Genomic DNA, 16,169 nt, shown 5'->3' on the forward strand with positions numbered 1-16,169 from the left:
AGAGAGAGAGAGAGAGAGAGAGAGAGAGAGAGAGAGAGGGAGAGAGAGAGAGAAGCAAATTCTTTCCCCAAATTGCTGGGGTGTCCAGCTCAGGGCTCAACATGAGCCAAATGAGATTTTATTAAAAGCATATCATTAAACTCTCTAAAAGCAGAGTTCAGAAGGAGTCCAGATCAGCTCTGGACTCCTCTGGGCACCCTTGAACTGAACCTGGGGTTAGGGGAAGAGAAGCTTTGTCTCTAAGCCCTCAGGGGCTGGACCCTTCCCCTCCTAAGTTTTCTCCAAGCAAAGATTCAAAGGGCTCTATGGATCACCAGCTGAGCACCAATCCCTCCATCTTGTGTTAAGCATTATCTCACCAATGACAGGATCTCCTTGCCATGTTCCCCACCCTAATGACCTCTCCAAAGGAACATTCTGTGTGATAACATCTGCTCAGGGAGACTCCATAGGTTCCCTGATTTCAGAAATCAGCTTGGTCATTCAGGTTATGGTATTTTATCTAATGAGCCAGCTCTTATGGCATCCCCTCTGAATCTCCTTTTGCCTGAAGTCTTTCCTCTTCTTTGTGGTTTAAGCATAGCTAAACTTTGTCCTTTTGTTCTTTGGGGAGTCTGTGAGTGGGGCTCCCCTACTGGAGAACTCCATAAACCCCAAAACAAGTTTGATATTATTCCTGCCTCTGTGACAATAGGAATGGGGGCTTTAATTAAAGGACATTCATGCCCACGGGGGTGCCTGAAAGGAGAGACTGGGAAAGAGCTCTCTGCCCATGTAAGGGTAGGGGCCATCCAAGAGGGAGTAGTTAGCTTTCCTCTAACCTCAACAATTATAACCCCTAGTTATACATGAACTTAAAGCTGTATGATGAATCCTCTGAAGAACAAAACATTTTGTGGTGGGAAAGGCCTGGGTCATCTCTTTTAACAATTTTGAGCCCAAGAAGAGTTCATAAACCTGAGTTGAAATTGAAGCCCTTGTATAGACACAAACTATATCTATACAGCCAGCAGGACTGACCTCACACAGTCCTAGGGCTTAACAGACAAAGTCACATGTTTTGGTTAAGATCCCTGGGTTGGATAGATTGTTTCACATTAGCCTGGGATGGACCATTATGACCAAGAGGGAAAAGGAATGGATTATCGTGACAGTGTCTCTATCAGTCCCAGAGACAAGGCTATTGTCTCCTTCTGGGACCTTGGGCAAACTATCTCATCCCATTCCCTCTATTCTTTCTACCCCTCATCTAATGCCACACATATGTACACTCACTCACCATACCCCACCACCAAATCAGACAATATCCTTTACTTCCCTCATCAGAATGTCACCAGACTCATTCTTTACGACGTAGGTATAAAGGGAGGCATTCATGAGAGAGACAGAGACAGAAAGAAACAGAGACAGAGGGAAAAACAGGCACATGCCCAGAGAATGAGGAAGGGAAAGAGTCAGAGAGAGTGATTGAGGGGGAGACAGAGAGATTGAGAGACAAAGAGATTGAGAGAGATACAGAAGGGGGGAGAAGACACAGAGAGAGAGCGACAGAGACAGATACAGAGACACAGAGAGAGAGAAACACAGAGAGAGAGACAGAGACAGACACAGAGAGAGAGAGAGAGAGAGAGAGAGAGAGAGAGAGGGAGAGAGAACTTTTTGGCCCCAGGCTGACAAAGCAGATTGGTAGTACCTCTCCAGACAAGCAAACCTGGAATGCTTTTGAGTCACATAGAGAACGACAGCTGTGAGGTAGCAGGAAGAGGCACACTCAGTTTCTAAGAATGTGTCTTCACAAACACAAACTCACAAATTTGTGGTAGAACAGGATAAACCAAGCAGGGGCTTAGAGAGTCGGGTCCGAGTTTCCTGCTGTTGACTCCCCTTGCCTTCCTGAGTCCTCACACTGCCCCTCCCTGGCACTCAGTGATTTCATGCCAGCAGCCCCCTCCCTCCTCCCTTGTCTCTTTGGCTGCCTTGCCTCAAAACACCTAAGAAGGAGAGACATTTGCACCCCCTGCCTACTTATCTTCAGCTAGAGCCGGGGCCCCATTAACATCATCGCCATCTAATGTCTGCTTGGTGCTTAGGAGCCTCTGGACCGGTGCTGTGTGTTGTTTAATTTTTAAAGAGACATAGCCCTGAACTTATATTCTAAGGGAAAGATCCAGACACACTGGGTGTGTGCCAGTTATTACAAATGTAAGAAAAAGGGGGAAGAAAAGAGGAGTGGTATACTATGTGCGTGCTTTAACATTTCTGCTGATTTTTGTGAAGCCCCTGAGCCACTCTGTTTTACACATGAGCCTCCCCAAAAACCTACCTTGGTTCAAGGCATTCTGTGGGTCAATACATTTAAAACTATAGTTTTTGAGCCCCCACTGATATGTTCATTTTTTCCATTCAGGTAGAGGACACACATTAGTTCAAACAGAAGACATTTAGTCAAACAGCATAGCAAATAAAGTGTCAAGAGGAGATCTGCCTCATGAAGGCTTTATCTCCCATTGATTAACACAGCAAAGGTGGGAAAGAGCACATAAGTAAAGGATAAAAATAATAAGAGAGCATGTGGTGGTGGTGGTGGTGGTGGTAGGGAGGTACATATGTAAGGAACATTTATGACTTCAGACCACATATAGAGGGCATATATGTAGGGAAAATGTGTATCTAGGGTGTATGTGTGGAGAGACACATGCCAGGAACCTGTGTGCGTGGCAACTCCTACTTGTCATATTAGGGGTCTGCTGATACGTTTTAGTGATAACATCACCTGGCTGCCTGCTGGGTTCCACATTCCTCCTCTTTGCTGGGTATCTTGGTGGTCTTGTAGTCACTGAACTTTTCTCTTCTATTTGTTTCTGTCTCCAGAGACTATCTCAGGTCTCAGATGCCAGGGGGCAGTTACTAGAAAGGTTCTCCTGGGTAAGGGTAGACTGATGGCTCTTTAGCTGACTCAGGGGCTACGAGTACCACCCCTGGCTGAACAAAAGCTGAGAGTGTCTGTCCTTAGTTTAAGCTTAACGTCTGTTCTTTGGACTGCCCTATCTGGTACTGAGTCAGATTTTGGTATCCCAGACAGCGATCTGACATAGAGTTAGAAATTCCTTTTAATCATGTGCCTCATTACATTTCATTACAAAGGGTTTCACCTAAGAAGCTCCAGAGGAGATCACTTTGTTCTCAAGATCCTTTCCAGATTGGAATGCTAATGAATCCAAGAAAGAAGAGCAGAAGAGCTTGAGGTCCGTCGATCACCCTAAGCCAGATGGATTCTGTTTGGGCTGGCTATGGAGAAAGAACAACCAGCAGGACTGCCCTTCTCTCCCCCTCCACCACATTTTTCCCCCTTTACCCCATATTGACCTAGAGTGCACAGACTCCATCAAGGACAGAAGCAGGAAAAATGGGTAAGATTAGGAATGACATCAGCAAAAAATCCTAAAGTTAAATCTGTCTGAAAGTAGAATGGGCTACTCCAGGAGGGAGTGCGTTGCCTCTCACAGGAGATCTTCAAGGACAAGCTGGACTGCTTTCGTTTTAAGGTGTGGCTTGGACCAGATGGACACTGAGGTCTGTATTAATGCTGAAATTCTGTGATTCCTTACTATTGATAACAGCTGACACATGTTAGAGAGTGACTGACGGTTTACAAAATACTTTATGTATTTATCTACATTCTGTTTCCTTAGATCCCATCTCACAAGAGGAGAGAGCTTTAAAAACCTTATAGAACAGGGGACTGACTCATATGCAGGATCATCACCCGCTTCCAGGAACAGATTCACCAAATCCCCCAGGTGGGGAGGGGGGCAGCAGGTAGAGGCTGTTGGGCATGTTGCCAGGACTGAACTTTCATTGACCAGTCCCATGTTATACTTGCACCATCTAAATGTGAATTATTTTTATCATTAGTTCAATCAATAAATCAACCAGTAAACATTCATTAAGCACCTACTATATGCCAAGCACTGTGCTAAGCATTGGGTATACAAAAAGAGGCAGAAGACAGTCCCTGCCCTCATACAATCTAACAGGTGTTGCACCCTATTACCACTTTTCAAAACAGAGTCTCGGTGAAACTCAATGACTTGCCCGGAGTCACTCAGATAAAAAGTGTCAGAGGTAGGATTGGAACCCAGGTCTCCCCCACTGGATGACCACCTTTCTCCCCACTCTCCCAGTTCTGTTTCTGATGCTGACTATGATGGCCACTCACCAAAATGAACGATGATTCACCAGGACTCAGGCTTACAAGTACATGCAGGAATGAGAGAATGCTTTTTGAGCCCGTGCCCTAGCACGCTGGGCCTTCTGTGGGCTGGGGGTCAGATGCACCACCCCAAGAACGTGGCCAGCATGAGAAAGGCCATGCTGCCCGTCTGGAGGCCTTCTTTGTCTTTTGTTTTGATCCCAGGGAATGGAAGAGATGTCGTTTTCCTCCCCTAGATAAAAATCAGACAAATGGTACCTTTGGTTTACCAGAAAATAAGTGGATAATGGCCCGAACGCAGGCGCAAATTATAGCTCTGGTTGGCTGTTGTCAGCCTGGAGTTGCTCCTGTCAATTTGATGTAAAGAGACAGCATCGGGCTGATAACAAGCCGAGGTGGGATTGGAAGTAGCTGTGGCGGGGTGGGGGGGACTTTGAGGTGGATGGGTGGGAGAACTGAGGGGATGATGATTGATTTATGGCTTTTTTTTTTAAATGAGTGAGATTTTTGCTGAGTTGGAGGTCTTGATAGGGAGGTGGAGTGGGGGGTAGGTGAAAGGGGCGTTAGGGGATGTTGGGGGCCTCAGAGGCAGCCTGGAGCAGAGGCACAAGCAGGTTTAGAGTCAGAGAACCTCAGCCAGAGCGTGGCTTTGCCCTCTTTTAGCTATGTGACCTTGGGTGCACCACTCATTTCTCTGGGCCTCAGCTTCCGCGTCTCTAAAGTGAAAGGTTCCCTGGATAACCTTCAGCTTAGCATCCTCTGAACACATCCAAAGTAAAGGGGAACACCAGTGTTGGCTTTCTCAACGAGCCCTGTTCCCTAACACCAGCCCCTGGCCTGGCTCACGTGGTGTCCCCATCAGGCAGTGGGACGGGCAGAGGAACAGGAGGAGGGAATATCTGAGGACAGACAGTCTTTGGCAGCTGACAGGTGCCATGCATCTAAACCAAGCGTTCTTAACATGGACAGATTTCAGGGGGTCTACAAGCTTGGATGGGGAAAAAAAAACCCACATCTTTATTTTCACCGACTGCCAACTAAAATTTACTATTTCCTTCATTTATTTAAAAGCATAATTCTGAGAAGGGAGGGGTCCATTGGCTCCACCAGCTTGCTAAGGGGGGTACATAGAAAAAAAGATGAAGAACCCTTGAATTCTCAACAGAGGCAGAAACAGCTACTGAAATAGTATGATGCAGGGCTCAAGGACTTGGGTTCAAATCCCAGTCCTTCTGCTTAATTCTCTGGGTGACGTTGACCGATCACTTCACCCTCTGGGTCTCAGTTTCCCTATCCGCCAAATTAGGAGGAAACTGAACTGGATGATCTTGAAGGTCATCTCCAGCAGAGACATTTTGTCATTCTGGGAAGCCAGAATGGGAAGCCTCTTTTCAAGAGGAAAATGGAAGCAAATCAAATCAAAAGCATTTATTAAGCACTTACTGTGTGCCAGACTCTGGGCTAGGTATTGGGGTTACAAGACAGAAATTAAGCAGTTACTGCCCTCAAGGCTTAGCTTATGTTCTCCTGGAAGGGAATGGGAGGGGGCAGGCAAAGAAGAAACCCAAATAAATATGAGGTATACACAAACAGTAAAAACTGACTTCAAGAAGAGGAGAATATGGACAACTGTGGTATGTGTGGTGCGTGTGTGTGCGTGCGCGTGTTTGCATAACATTTATATTTGGTTGAAAAGCCCTCCTGGAAGCAAGTCCAGGGGGAATAACTTGTCATGGAAAAATTTGTGCTTTTCAATGGAAAGCTGTGGCCCTGCTCGCTGGAATGGTGAAGGGGCATCAGCCTGACCCTGCTTCTAAGTAAGTGAGAAAACCTTAAGGGTTCACTGGGCTGCGGTATGAGAAGGGGAGGGCTGCCATGGCAGCTGAGTCCTCTCATTTTATAAGCGAGGAAACTGAGGCAGACAAAAGTTAAGTGACTCACCCAAGGTCACACTGCTAAGCATCTTGGACAGGATTTGACCGCAAGTGCCCCTGACTCCAGATCAAGTGCCCTGCCACTACCTAGGGGCTCCGAGGATATATGAAATATCTGCGGCTCGGATCCATTTATGCTCATTGGCAGAAGGAGGATTAATTTCTTTCCCTTACGGGTTGTGAGGGAGGCATTCGCCTTCAGACACTCGTAGAGGGGTGCTTTCTTTTTCTGATTTTGAGGTTCTAGGAACCCTGTCATTGCCTATCATCTATTTCCCTGGTGCTGGGGAAGCAGGTGGGCAGTTAGTGGTTAGGCTGGAGTGCCAGCTTGTGGGGCACCCGCAGCCCCATCACGCAGTCAGGAGCCTTCCTGATACGCTGAGAGCAAGCCAGATAACACCGAAAGGACCAACGAGTTTGATTCTGAGTACAGAAGGAGGGACGGTTCTATACTATCGGGGAGCCATGGACGCCAGGCTCTTCTGATCAAGGAAGCCTGGTGTGGTTTGAGATACAACTCCCACTTCTGACACTAGCTGTAGGACCATAGACAAACCAGTCAACTTCTCAGGACCTCCGTTTCCTCATCTGTAAAATGGGGATCATAATTCCCGCATGGAGTTGTTGGGAGGATCCAGTGAGACATTGCAGGAAATATTTTGCAAACCCCAACATAGGAGTTGGCTGTTGCTCTTCTGGGGTCAAAAGCAGAGCTGTAACTAAGAAGAGTTTGCAAGGGCTCAGTCCACGGCTGCCTTCGACGGTGCAACAGCAGCAGCTTAGAAATCACAGAGGTCAGCACCTAGCTAGCAAGATAAATGAGTAAAAATAGGCGGCTACCGTATTGAGGGGTGGGGGGCGCGCCTCCGCTCCTCTTCTCTCCCTCCCAAGCAGTGGCTTCCCCGCACCGGGCGGTCTTCCACCCCCTCCTTGACCAAGGAAAGACTTCCTGCTGCTTGTTCTGAGCACACTTTGTGGCATTTGCCTTGTGTGCAAAATTTTCTCCTTATGGCTCTAGTCATGAGAGAACTGGATGCAATTTCCTAGGGAGGATCATGAAAAGATGTGCTTTCTGACCATTCCTTCCTTTCTCCCTGCTCTATGCCTGCCTCTTTATCATTCTCTTTAAAATGGTGATTTTTAAAAATTAATGTCTTGGCTTTCCATTTCGAGGCATTTGGCTGGGAAGGAGTGGATTTGCATTTTGGGGTATTCGATCATTTTCTCCGGCAGAGGCTGCATACCACTGTGGCTGTGAGCCAACCTCCAACGGGAAATATCTCAGTTCAGGTCTCGCCTCTGACACGGCCCGGCTGTGTGACCTTAGACAAGTCACTTAATATCCCCAAGTTCTGGGCATCTCTCTCACTCTGTAAATTGCAGAGAAGAGACTGACCTGCATGGGGTGAGAGATTTTACTCATTTGTGTGTTCCCTATAGGAATAAAAAATCCCAGATCCAGGAGACCAGTCCCCATCCACAATTTTTTTTTTTAAAGTAAAATGGTATTGTGGGCTGGAATTCTCATCTCAGGATTTTGGCTGAAGCAGTGATAATAAGCCGTTTTGAAATTTGCCCAAGGTTTGTCTGCTCTATGGGACTTAGATGTTCCTGCCCATGAATAAACCCGTCTTTTGTTTCCCCTTTCCCTGGTGGGTAGTGACAGCTCATTAAAAAGCAGCATCTCAGAGAGAAGAGCAGCTTAACTTTGATTCTCTTTTCAGATCTTAACAAGTTTGGTCCATAGGAAAGTGGAATTTGTGGTTTCCATCTGGCTATGAGCTGGGGACCTGATTTAATAGCGGGATGGTGGCAGCAGAATCCATTTCTAATAACACTCTCTGTCCTCCCCCCATCCCCCATCCCCCGAGGCCCCTCCAGAGATGCTCTGCTTGCTATCAGTGGATTCAATTCTAGAGACGACAATAGTACCAGCCACAACGCTCAGGCCATTTATCAGTAATAGCTCACACAGGTCGAGGTCCTCAGCACTGGGCAATAGTTATTTACATTCATGGAACGCTTAAAAATGATAAAGGCCCTGGGGCTGGGGGAAGAGAACTTTGTTGTGAAAGAAAAAAACTGATTGTTTTTTTTTCTTTTCCAGCTTAATTTACTGTCATCATGATTTGGTATAAGCAGGACTACACACCACAGTGTGGCTTCAGGACACTCTCCACCATGACCTAATAAAGGGCCCCATCAGCCCGTCTTCCACACGGCAGGCTCTGACTGAAACAGCTTCCCCGGGGAGGGGCATAATCACTCCCTCAGAAAGGACTCCAGTAATGCAAAATAAGCCAATTACATTAATGAAGCCCCTAGGGATCTTCAACCCGAAGCCCTCAGACGTCCAGTGGGGCTTTGCACCACCTGCCAGTCACCACCGGTTTTTAGGACCATGGGGTCAAAGGACCATTTGTTGAGAGCTGCATGGAACCTTAGCTTAGAAGGACCACCGCCTCAGACTTGGAAGGGACTTAGAAGGATCTAGAGCAAGTTCCTCATTTTACAGATGAGGAAACTGAGGCCCGTAGAGGTTCAGTGACTTGGCCAAAGTCACACGGATAGTGACAGTCAGAATTCAAACCCAGTCCCCTGATTTCAAATCCAGCATTTTTTGCACTGCACAATATGAGTATATGTGAGAGAGCCTTCCAAGCTTGTATTGGTCTGATCAGCCACAGCTGGATGCACTATTGACCTTGACATTGGGATGTCTTTTTAGTCCTCTTTGAGCATGAAGGAAAAACAATAAGCATCTAATTCAACCCTCTCATTTGTTTTTTTTTTTTTGGCTAGGCAATGGGGTTAAGTGACTTGCCCAGAGTCACACAGCTAGTGATTGTTATGTGTCTGAGGCCAGATTTGAACTCAGGTCCTCCTTGTCAAGGGCCAGTGCTCTATCCACTGCGTCATCTAGCTGTCCCCTTTGTTTTTTTGTTTTTGTTTTTGTTTTTGTTTTATTTATTCATTCATTCATTCATTTATTTGTTCATTTATTTATTTATTTACCTATCTATCTATTTGCTTATTTGTTTGTTTATTTATTTTCTTTCAACCCTCTCATTTGGCAGATGAAACTGAGGCCCAGAGAGATTATTCTCCTCTTCCTCCTCCTCCTCCGTCTTTTCTCCATTATCACTGATGGCAAGTCTTCTAGGATGACCAAATCTCAGAGTTCTAAGTGACCTCCCAGGTCACCTAATCCAATCCAAACCGATTTCAGAACTCTCCCCCCTCCCCCAAGCCACAAAATGGTGATTCAATTCAGTCTTCATTTGAAGCCCTTCCAACGAGGGCCCCCCCCCCACCCCTCTCAGAAGACTGCTTCTCTTCTTTAAGGATGGTTCCTTTGACAGGATCCAGAACAGGAAGGGACCTCAGAGGACATCTAACCCTACTGCCCCAGGCAGTAGGGTTAGATCTGGCTCCAGTGATTAGGATGGTTTTGTTTTTTCCCCTTATACCAACCCTAAGTTTGCCTCTCTGAAGCCTGTTCCCCATCCTGCCCTTGGGGGTCAAGCAAAAGAAATGAAATCCCCCTTTCCCCATTACAGCTGTTCAAATACTTAAAGATAACCATCATGGCCCCAGTAAAGCTTTTCTTCTCCAGGAGAAGTGTGCCCATTCCTTCTCTTTTGCCATGATCTCCAGCCCTCCCACCTTCCTGTTTGACCTCCTCTGGGCTATCTCCACCTTAATTGAAGCCGAGGTAGCTAGGTGGCCCAGTGGGTAGCGTGTTGGACTTGGACTCTGGAAGACCCCAGTTCAAATCCTCCTTCAGACACTAACTTTAGCTGTGGGGTCCTGGGCAAGTCACTTAACTTTTCCTCAGCCTCAGTTTCCTCATCTGTAAAGTGGGGGTAACAATAATACCTACCTCCCAGGGTCGTTGTGAGGATCAAACCAAATAGCATGTGTAAAACACTAAATAAATGCACACTATTGCTACTGAACACCATTCCAGGGGGGGCCTCGCTTGCTCTCTCATTTTGCTCGTTCTGGATGCTGCCTCTTCTAAAGCGGCTTGAGAAATAGCATTTGCAGAATACCCTTTGGGGAGCCAAGAGAATATATTGGATCAATCAATCAATCAACATGTATGAAGCACCTACTGTGTGTTGGGCAGTGTGCTAAGTGCTGGGGATACAAAAAGAGGCCAAGGACAGTGCTGCTCTCGAGGAACTTACAATCTAATGGGGATGGATGATATTCTCCAGAACGCTGAATTTTCTGACAATTAACTGAGTGTGCCACCTTATTATCCCTTCTTCTAACAGAAAAAGGAGTTAGGATTTCTCTAAGCCTCGGCTATTAGACACCTAATTGGCAGCTTGATACAAAAGAATATTGGATTTGGAATCAGTCAACTGGACTCTTTTTCCTACCTATGGGAACCTAGAAAAAGCTACTTGTCTCTGGGCCTCGGTTTCCCCATCTGGCCACAGCAAACCATCGAAGGCACATCTCTTCTGCTTTTGCCCCATATGGTGAGATGTCTACACCTCCAGATACTTGGCGCAGTTACCAAATGCCATCGCCTTTTTAAAGACCTCAGGATTATAGCCTTAGAGCAGGTAGAGATGTTTGACATCATATGGTCCAACTTCCTCCTTAGATAGAGAGCCACAGAGATGACCCAAGATTTGCCTGGGGCCACACAGCTAGTGGGACAGAGCTTGGTTTGGAAACCAGGGCTCCAGACACTAAGCCACATTGCCTACTTTGTGGCTGATTAGATTCCTGAGAACCTCTTTCAGTTAAATAGTTAAAAATCAGCATGTGAAGGCCACCCATGCGTGGGCTGGAAGGTTGCAGGCGGACAGAAGCCGCAGCATTCTCCAGCAAGGGAAAAGTGGGGGCGCGAAAGCATTTCCTCGCTGGCACCTTTGTCTTCTGAGACTTTGGCTGTTCTGGGGAAATAAACATGAAGTCTATATATTGCTGTGATTCCCTTGACACGGCGGCTAAAGTGATTACTGTTGTCATGGCAGCAATTGACATTTTTACTGTCCTCCTCTCTCCCAGGAAAGGTCTGCCGTGATTTTTGGTTCTGGCTGTAGTTTTCCTCTTTGATGTTGCTGGATGGAGTCTTCATCCAGTAGAAAGTGTGCTGGGATTGATTCAGGAGAGATGTGGGTTCAAACCCTCCTTTTGACGCTCACTAGCGGTAAGACCAAGGGCAAATCACTTACCCTCTCCAGACTCGATTTCCTCATCTTTAGAATGGGCATAGTGATACCAGGAGTACCCATCTGCCAGGATCAAATGACATCACATGTTGGAAGAGCTTCAATCACTATAGAAATAATACCAATAAGATTGGTATTATTGGTATTATTCTCTTCTATTGCCCCATCATGACACAGAAGTGACCTTGGTTTCATGACGGACAGGTCGGTACAGTGCTGATGGTGGACCAGCCCAGCCAGGGACAGTGAAGTTCATTACCAGGTCAGCTCCAGGGGGATAATATTGAGTCATTTTCAGTCATGCCCAACTCTGTGACCCCCATTTAGGGTTTTCTTGGCAAAGATACTGGAGTGGTTTGCCATTTCCTCCTCCAGCTCATTTTACAGGTGAGGAAACTGAGGCAAATAGGTTTAAGTGATTTGCCCAGGGTCACACAGCTAGTAAGTGTCTGAGGCTGGATTTGAACTCATGAGGATGAATCTTCCTGATTCCAGGTCCACTGGGCCACATTATCTCTAAGTGTGAATGTTTTCCCTGAGGGTGATGGTGCCCATCTGGGAGCTTCTATTTGGGTGGGGACAGTTGGTCCTATTCCAACCTGGCCACCTGTCACCAACTCAAAACTATTGGCTGCTGACACATGAAGGAAACCTAATCTCCCCAGTCAACCAGGTGACATGGCTTCTGCTGGATTTCCTGTCCGTTTGCTGCAGCCCTTGAATGACTAACTGGTCATGCATGGTGGGCTTTCCTTGTCCACACTCTACTCCACCCAGGGGAGAGAGGCCATCTCTACCCTTCGTCTCTTTGTGCATTGGACCATGCTAGACATTATCCAAAGCAAGTTCCCAGCCCCTACTCCCCAGGAAATGAAAAACTGGGTCAGACTCCTGCCCCAGCCCAGTGAGCTGCTTAGACTCAGGCTGGGGGTGTGGAGGGATAGCAGCAGGGCATTTAAAAGTCTGGGGAATAAAGGAGTTGGATCAGGTGATCTCTAAGGCCCTTCTCCACCCACTGCCAACTGGGACACCTGTTTCAAGCCGTGGCTCTGACACTTACTAGCTGTGTGACCATGGCCACGTCACCTAGTGTCTCTGAATCGGTAGCCTCACCTCTAGAATGGGGATAATAGTAGCACTTACTTTCTGGGTTTGGGGCGCTACATTTGACAAGAGAATCAAAATTCAAAGCTTAGCTCTGCCACTGTCACCCATGTGTCCTTAGATCATTCATTTGATCCCTCTGTGCCTCAGTTTCCTCTGTTGTAAAATGAGGGAGTTTTGGTCGATGACCCCTAAGGTCCCTTCTGACTCTGCATCCATGTTTCTATTTCTTTCCTGTTTGTTTCTATCCAGCAGGATACAAGTGGACACTTGGTAAATGACACCAAGACATATCAATATACCAAGGAAAGGGCTGGGGTATTACCAAGTCCAAGGTAGAGGCTTAGCCTCTGTTGTGTGGGAGCAAGAACACAGGTTCGTTGTGCCCAGAAGAGGAGACTGGACTCATTTGGCGATTTGCCAAGGAACAATGGGAGAGACGGCACAGATGGGTGGAGTCTTGTGGAACTGGAGCAGAGAAGACCCGAGTGGCCCAAGTATGGCTGGGGGCAGTCTGCTTTTTAAGCCCACTTCAACTACCATGGGCTGAGGAGTCTCCGGTGGTACTCACAGGGAGCAGATGAAGCTGACTAAAAAAGGCAAGTCTATCTTCCGCCTGGATTGTAAGCTTCTTAAGGACAGGGACCACATATTTATACCTCTCCTGTCTGCTTGCTTAACTCTGGGTACGTGGCAGGTACACAGTAAACATCTGTTGATGATAAGCTAGGTACTACAGTAGCTGGAGTGCTGAATTTGGCATCAGGAAGTCTAGAGTTCAAATCCCGAGTCTGACACTTAGCAAACGTGTGACCTCACCTTCGTCTTGCATAAGATGATGATGATAAAGGTGCCAAAGCAGAAGTTCTTAACTTAGCAGCCGTGAGCTTGTTTTTAAAAATATTTTGATATCTGCATCTCAATATAATTGGTTTCCTTTATCATCTTATGCTTTTATAGATTACATATAAATTATAGATTATATTATAGATTCTTTATATATAGATTTTATATATTATATAAGATTGTATATAATTATATATAAATTTTATAAATTATATAAATCACAAAATAATTGAAACCTGTAATTTAAAATTTAAAAAATTATAGAACAATTGAAATATATAATTTATTAATTATGGAATAATTAAATATATAATTCACAAATTTTAAAATTACAGAATAATTGAAAAAAAACCCCACTATTCTGAGAAGGGGTCTATGGGATGCTAAAGGAGTCTATGGCATAAAAACAGTGTAGAGCCCCTGACTTTCAGGGTTTGAGGCTCAAATGAGATAGTGGATGGAAGGTCCTGCATAAATGTCAGCTGTTACTGATCAGTGTCTGATTAAATACACAGAAAGACAAGATTAAATCCTACATTCTATATGTGTGATGGAGGGACCAGGTAGGACTGTCACAGTAATTTTTTTTTTTTTACCAAATCTGTGATTTCATCTGTATAAGGAACTCCCAGGAAGGAAACGCTCTCCTCCAGTGCAGATTGATCCAGTTTGTAATCTTCGAGAGAATTGTTGGAAAAAACCAGAGAAGTTAAGTGATGTAAGAAGAGTCACTCAGGGTGGGTCAGAGGCAGATCTTGAACTCGAATCTTTCCAGCTGAAGCCAGAGCTCCACCCACTCACGACGCCTCGGCTTCCTCTCACAGGGTGTTGCAACAAGACAAAAATCGGCAAACATATACATACATGCTCAGTATGATTTGCCAGAGAACAAGCTAGAGGTGCCAAGACAAAAGTGAAACAAGCTTTGGCCTGGAGCTCCAGATTCCCAACAACTGCCTCCATAGTGACCCAGAAAGATCAATATCTCTTGGGTTCATTGAGTCCCCACCCAGAGTTTACTCTGGGAAATTTCGGAATACAGACAGTGGGTGCCTAATATATGCTTGTTGAATGGAATCAAAGCGATCATTCTGCTTCCTCTGGGCCTGGCCTCCTCTTCCTCTGTGCTCCAGCTAATCTTGGACCCAAATCGCTTTTTCCTCTGGCTTTTTTTTTTTAAATGAAGTCATCTCTGACGACACCATCCCAGATTGGCTCTTTGCAGACTCCAGCAAGGACATGCGGCTCAGTAAACACATCACTCTCTGAACAACTTCTCACGAGCAAGTCTCTCTATCAAGAACTCCTGGAACGCTGGGGCTTCTCTGGAGCCCAGCCTCGCAATACTTGCTCTGTTCATGGGCTAATATTTTCCATTAAGACTCTCCAAAGAAAACAGAGCCGCCCTTCCCCTCTGCTCACAGGCATTCACTCACCAAAGAGCTCCCTGCTCACTGTCCTGGCCAGAGCAAACCTTCTCAATGGCAGCAGCCTGGAGTCGGGAGGACACGAGTGCAAAATTTACCGTTGATCCTTCCTATCTGAGTAACCATGGGCAAGTCACTTGGCCTCGGTTTCTTTATTTGTAAAATGTTAGACTCCAGTTCTAGAACTATGGTCCTACAACCCAGAGAATTTTGGATTTCCTGGTGGGGCTGAATCTAGAACCAAAAGGAGGTTCCCATTCTGCATAGGAGGCTTACATTTCAAATAGTCTTGTTCAGTGATGTCAGACTCTGTGACTCTGTGGACCGTGGAGTTTTCTTGGCAAAGATTCTGGAGTGGTTTGCCATTTCCTTCTCCAGTGGATTAAGGCAAACAGAGGTTAAGTGACTTACCCAGGGTCACACAGCTAGTAAGTTCCTGAGGTTGGATTCAAACTCAAGTCTTCCTGACTCCAGGCCAGGGATCTATCCACTGAGCCATCTAGCCGCCCTAGTCAAATAGTCTTATCACCTTTCAATTAAAAAAAACAAAAAACAAAAAAGAAATGCTGAGCACCTACTAGGTGCCAAAGGAAGAGTCTGTGTCCTTCAGAAGGTCGCTGGTGTTCATCCTTCATTTGGAGGAGGCCCTGGTGGTGACAGCCTAATGAGGGGGATGCAAAGTAACTTGGGGAGGGGCGGCACCCACAATCACAGGGACTGGGAGAGACCTTTCGTTTGAACAAACCTGCTGTAAGAGAACGCGGGGTAGGGCCAGGCGATACCAGCCCCCAGTCTGTGGACCAAGGACGCGCCCAGCAGAGGATGGGATCGCCCCGCACCTGTGCTTGACTCAGATGGGGGTGGCCGGGACTGACCTCTTGGCTACTGCTCTGAAGGACGACAACAGCCTATGTCAGAGGAAGCGAAACCCAAAAAGAGCCACCCTCTTCCCATCTGCTGTGGTTTGGGACACGTGTCCAGCCTGGTGAGAGGCAGGGGCTGATGAGTAATGGAATCGTATCTAAGTAGGCTGGGGTCCTGCGCCAGGGTGGCCTAGGAAGTCGCAGCGGTTCATTTGTCTGGGGCTGCTAGGCCACGCTGGCCTTCTGATACTGTTATTAAAAATAAATCTATTCACCTCTGGGCCTCATTTTCCTCATTCTTAAAAGGAGGGGGTGGGTAAGATTCTTCCAGAGCCCTTCCTAGCTCTGAAACCACGAGCCTGTGAACAATGGAAGGGCTGGGATAGGAGACAGTGGCTGGAAGAGACTTCTGAGTTAACTGAGTCATGAGAGACAGTAGGAACCCTGGGAATTTCTATCAGCCATCCCCCAGGATTTCCTTGACATGTTGTAGAAATCGATAGGAACCTGAATGTGTGTGTGTAATGTGTATGTGGTGTGTGTGTGTGTGTATATGTGTGTGTGAGTATGTGTGTGTTATGTATGTG

The sequence above is a fragment of the Vombatus ursinus genome, unplaced genomic scaffold (genome assembly GCF_900497805.2).
Source record: "Vombatus ursinus unplaced genomic scaffold, bare-nosed wombat genome assembly UNPS02014799.1, whole genome shotgun sequence".
NCBI classification, from domain to species: Eukaryota; Metazoa; Chordata; class Mammalia; order Diprotodontia; family Vombatidae; genus Vombatus; species Vombatus ursinus.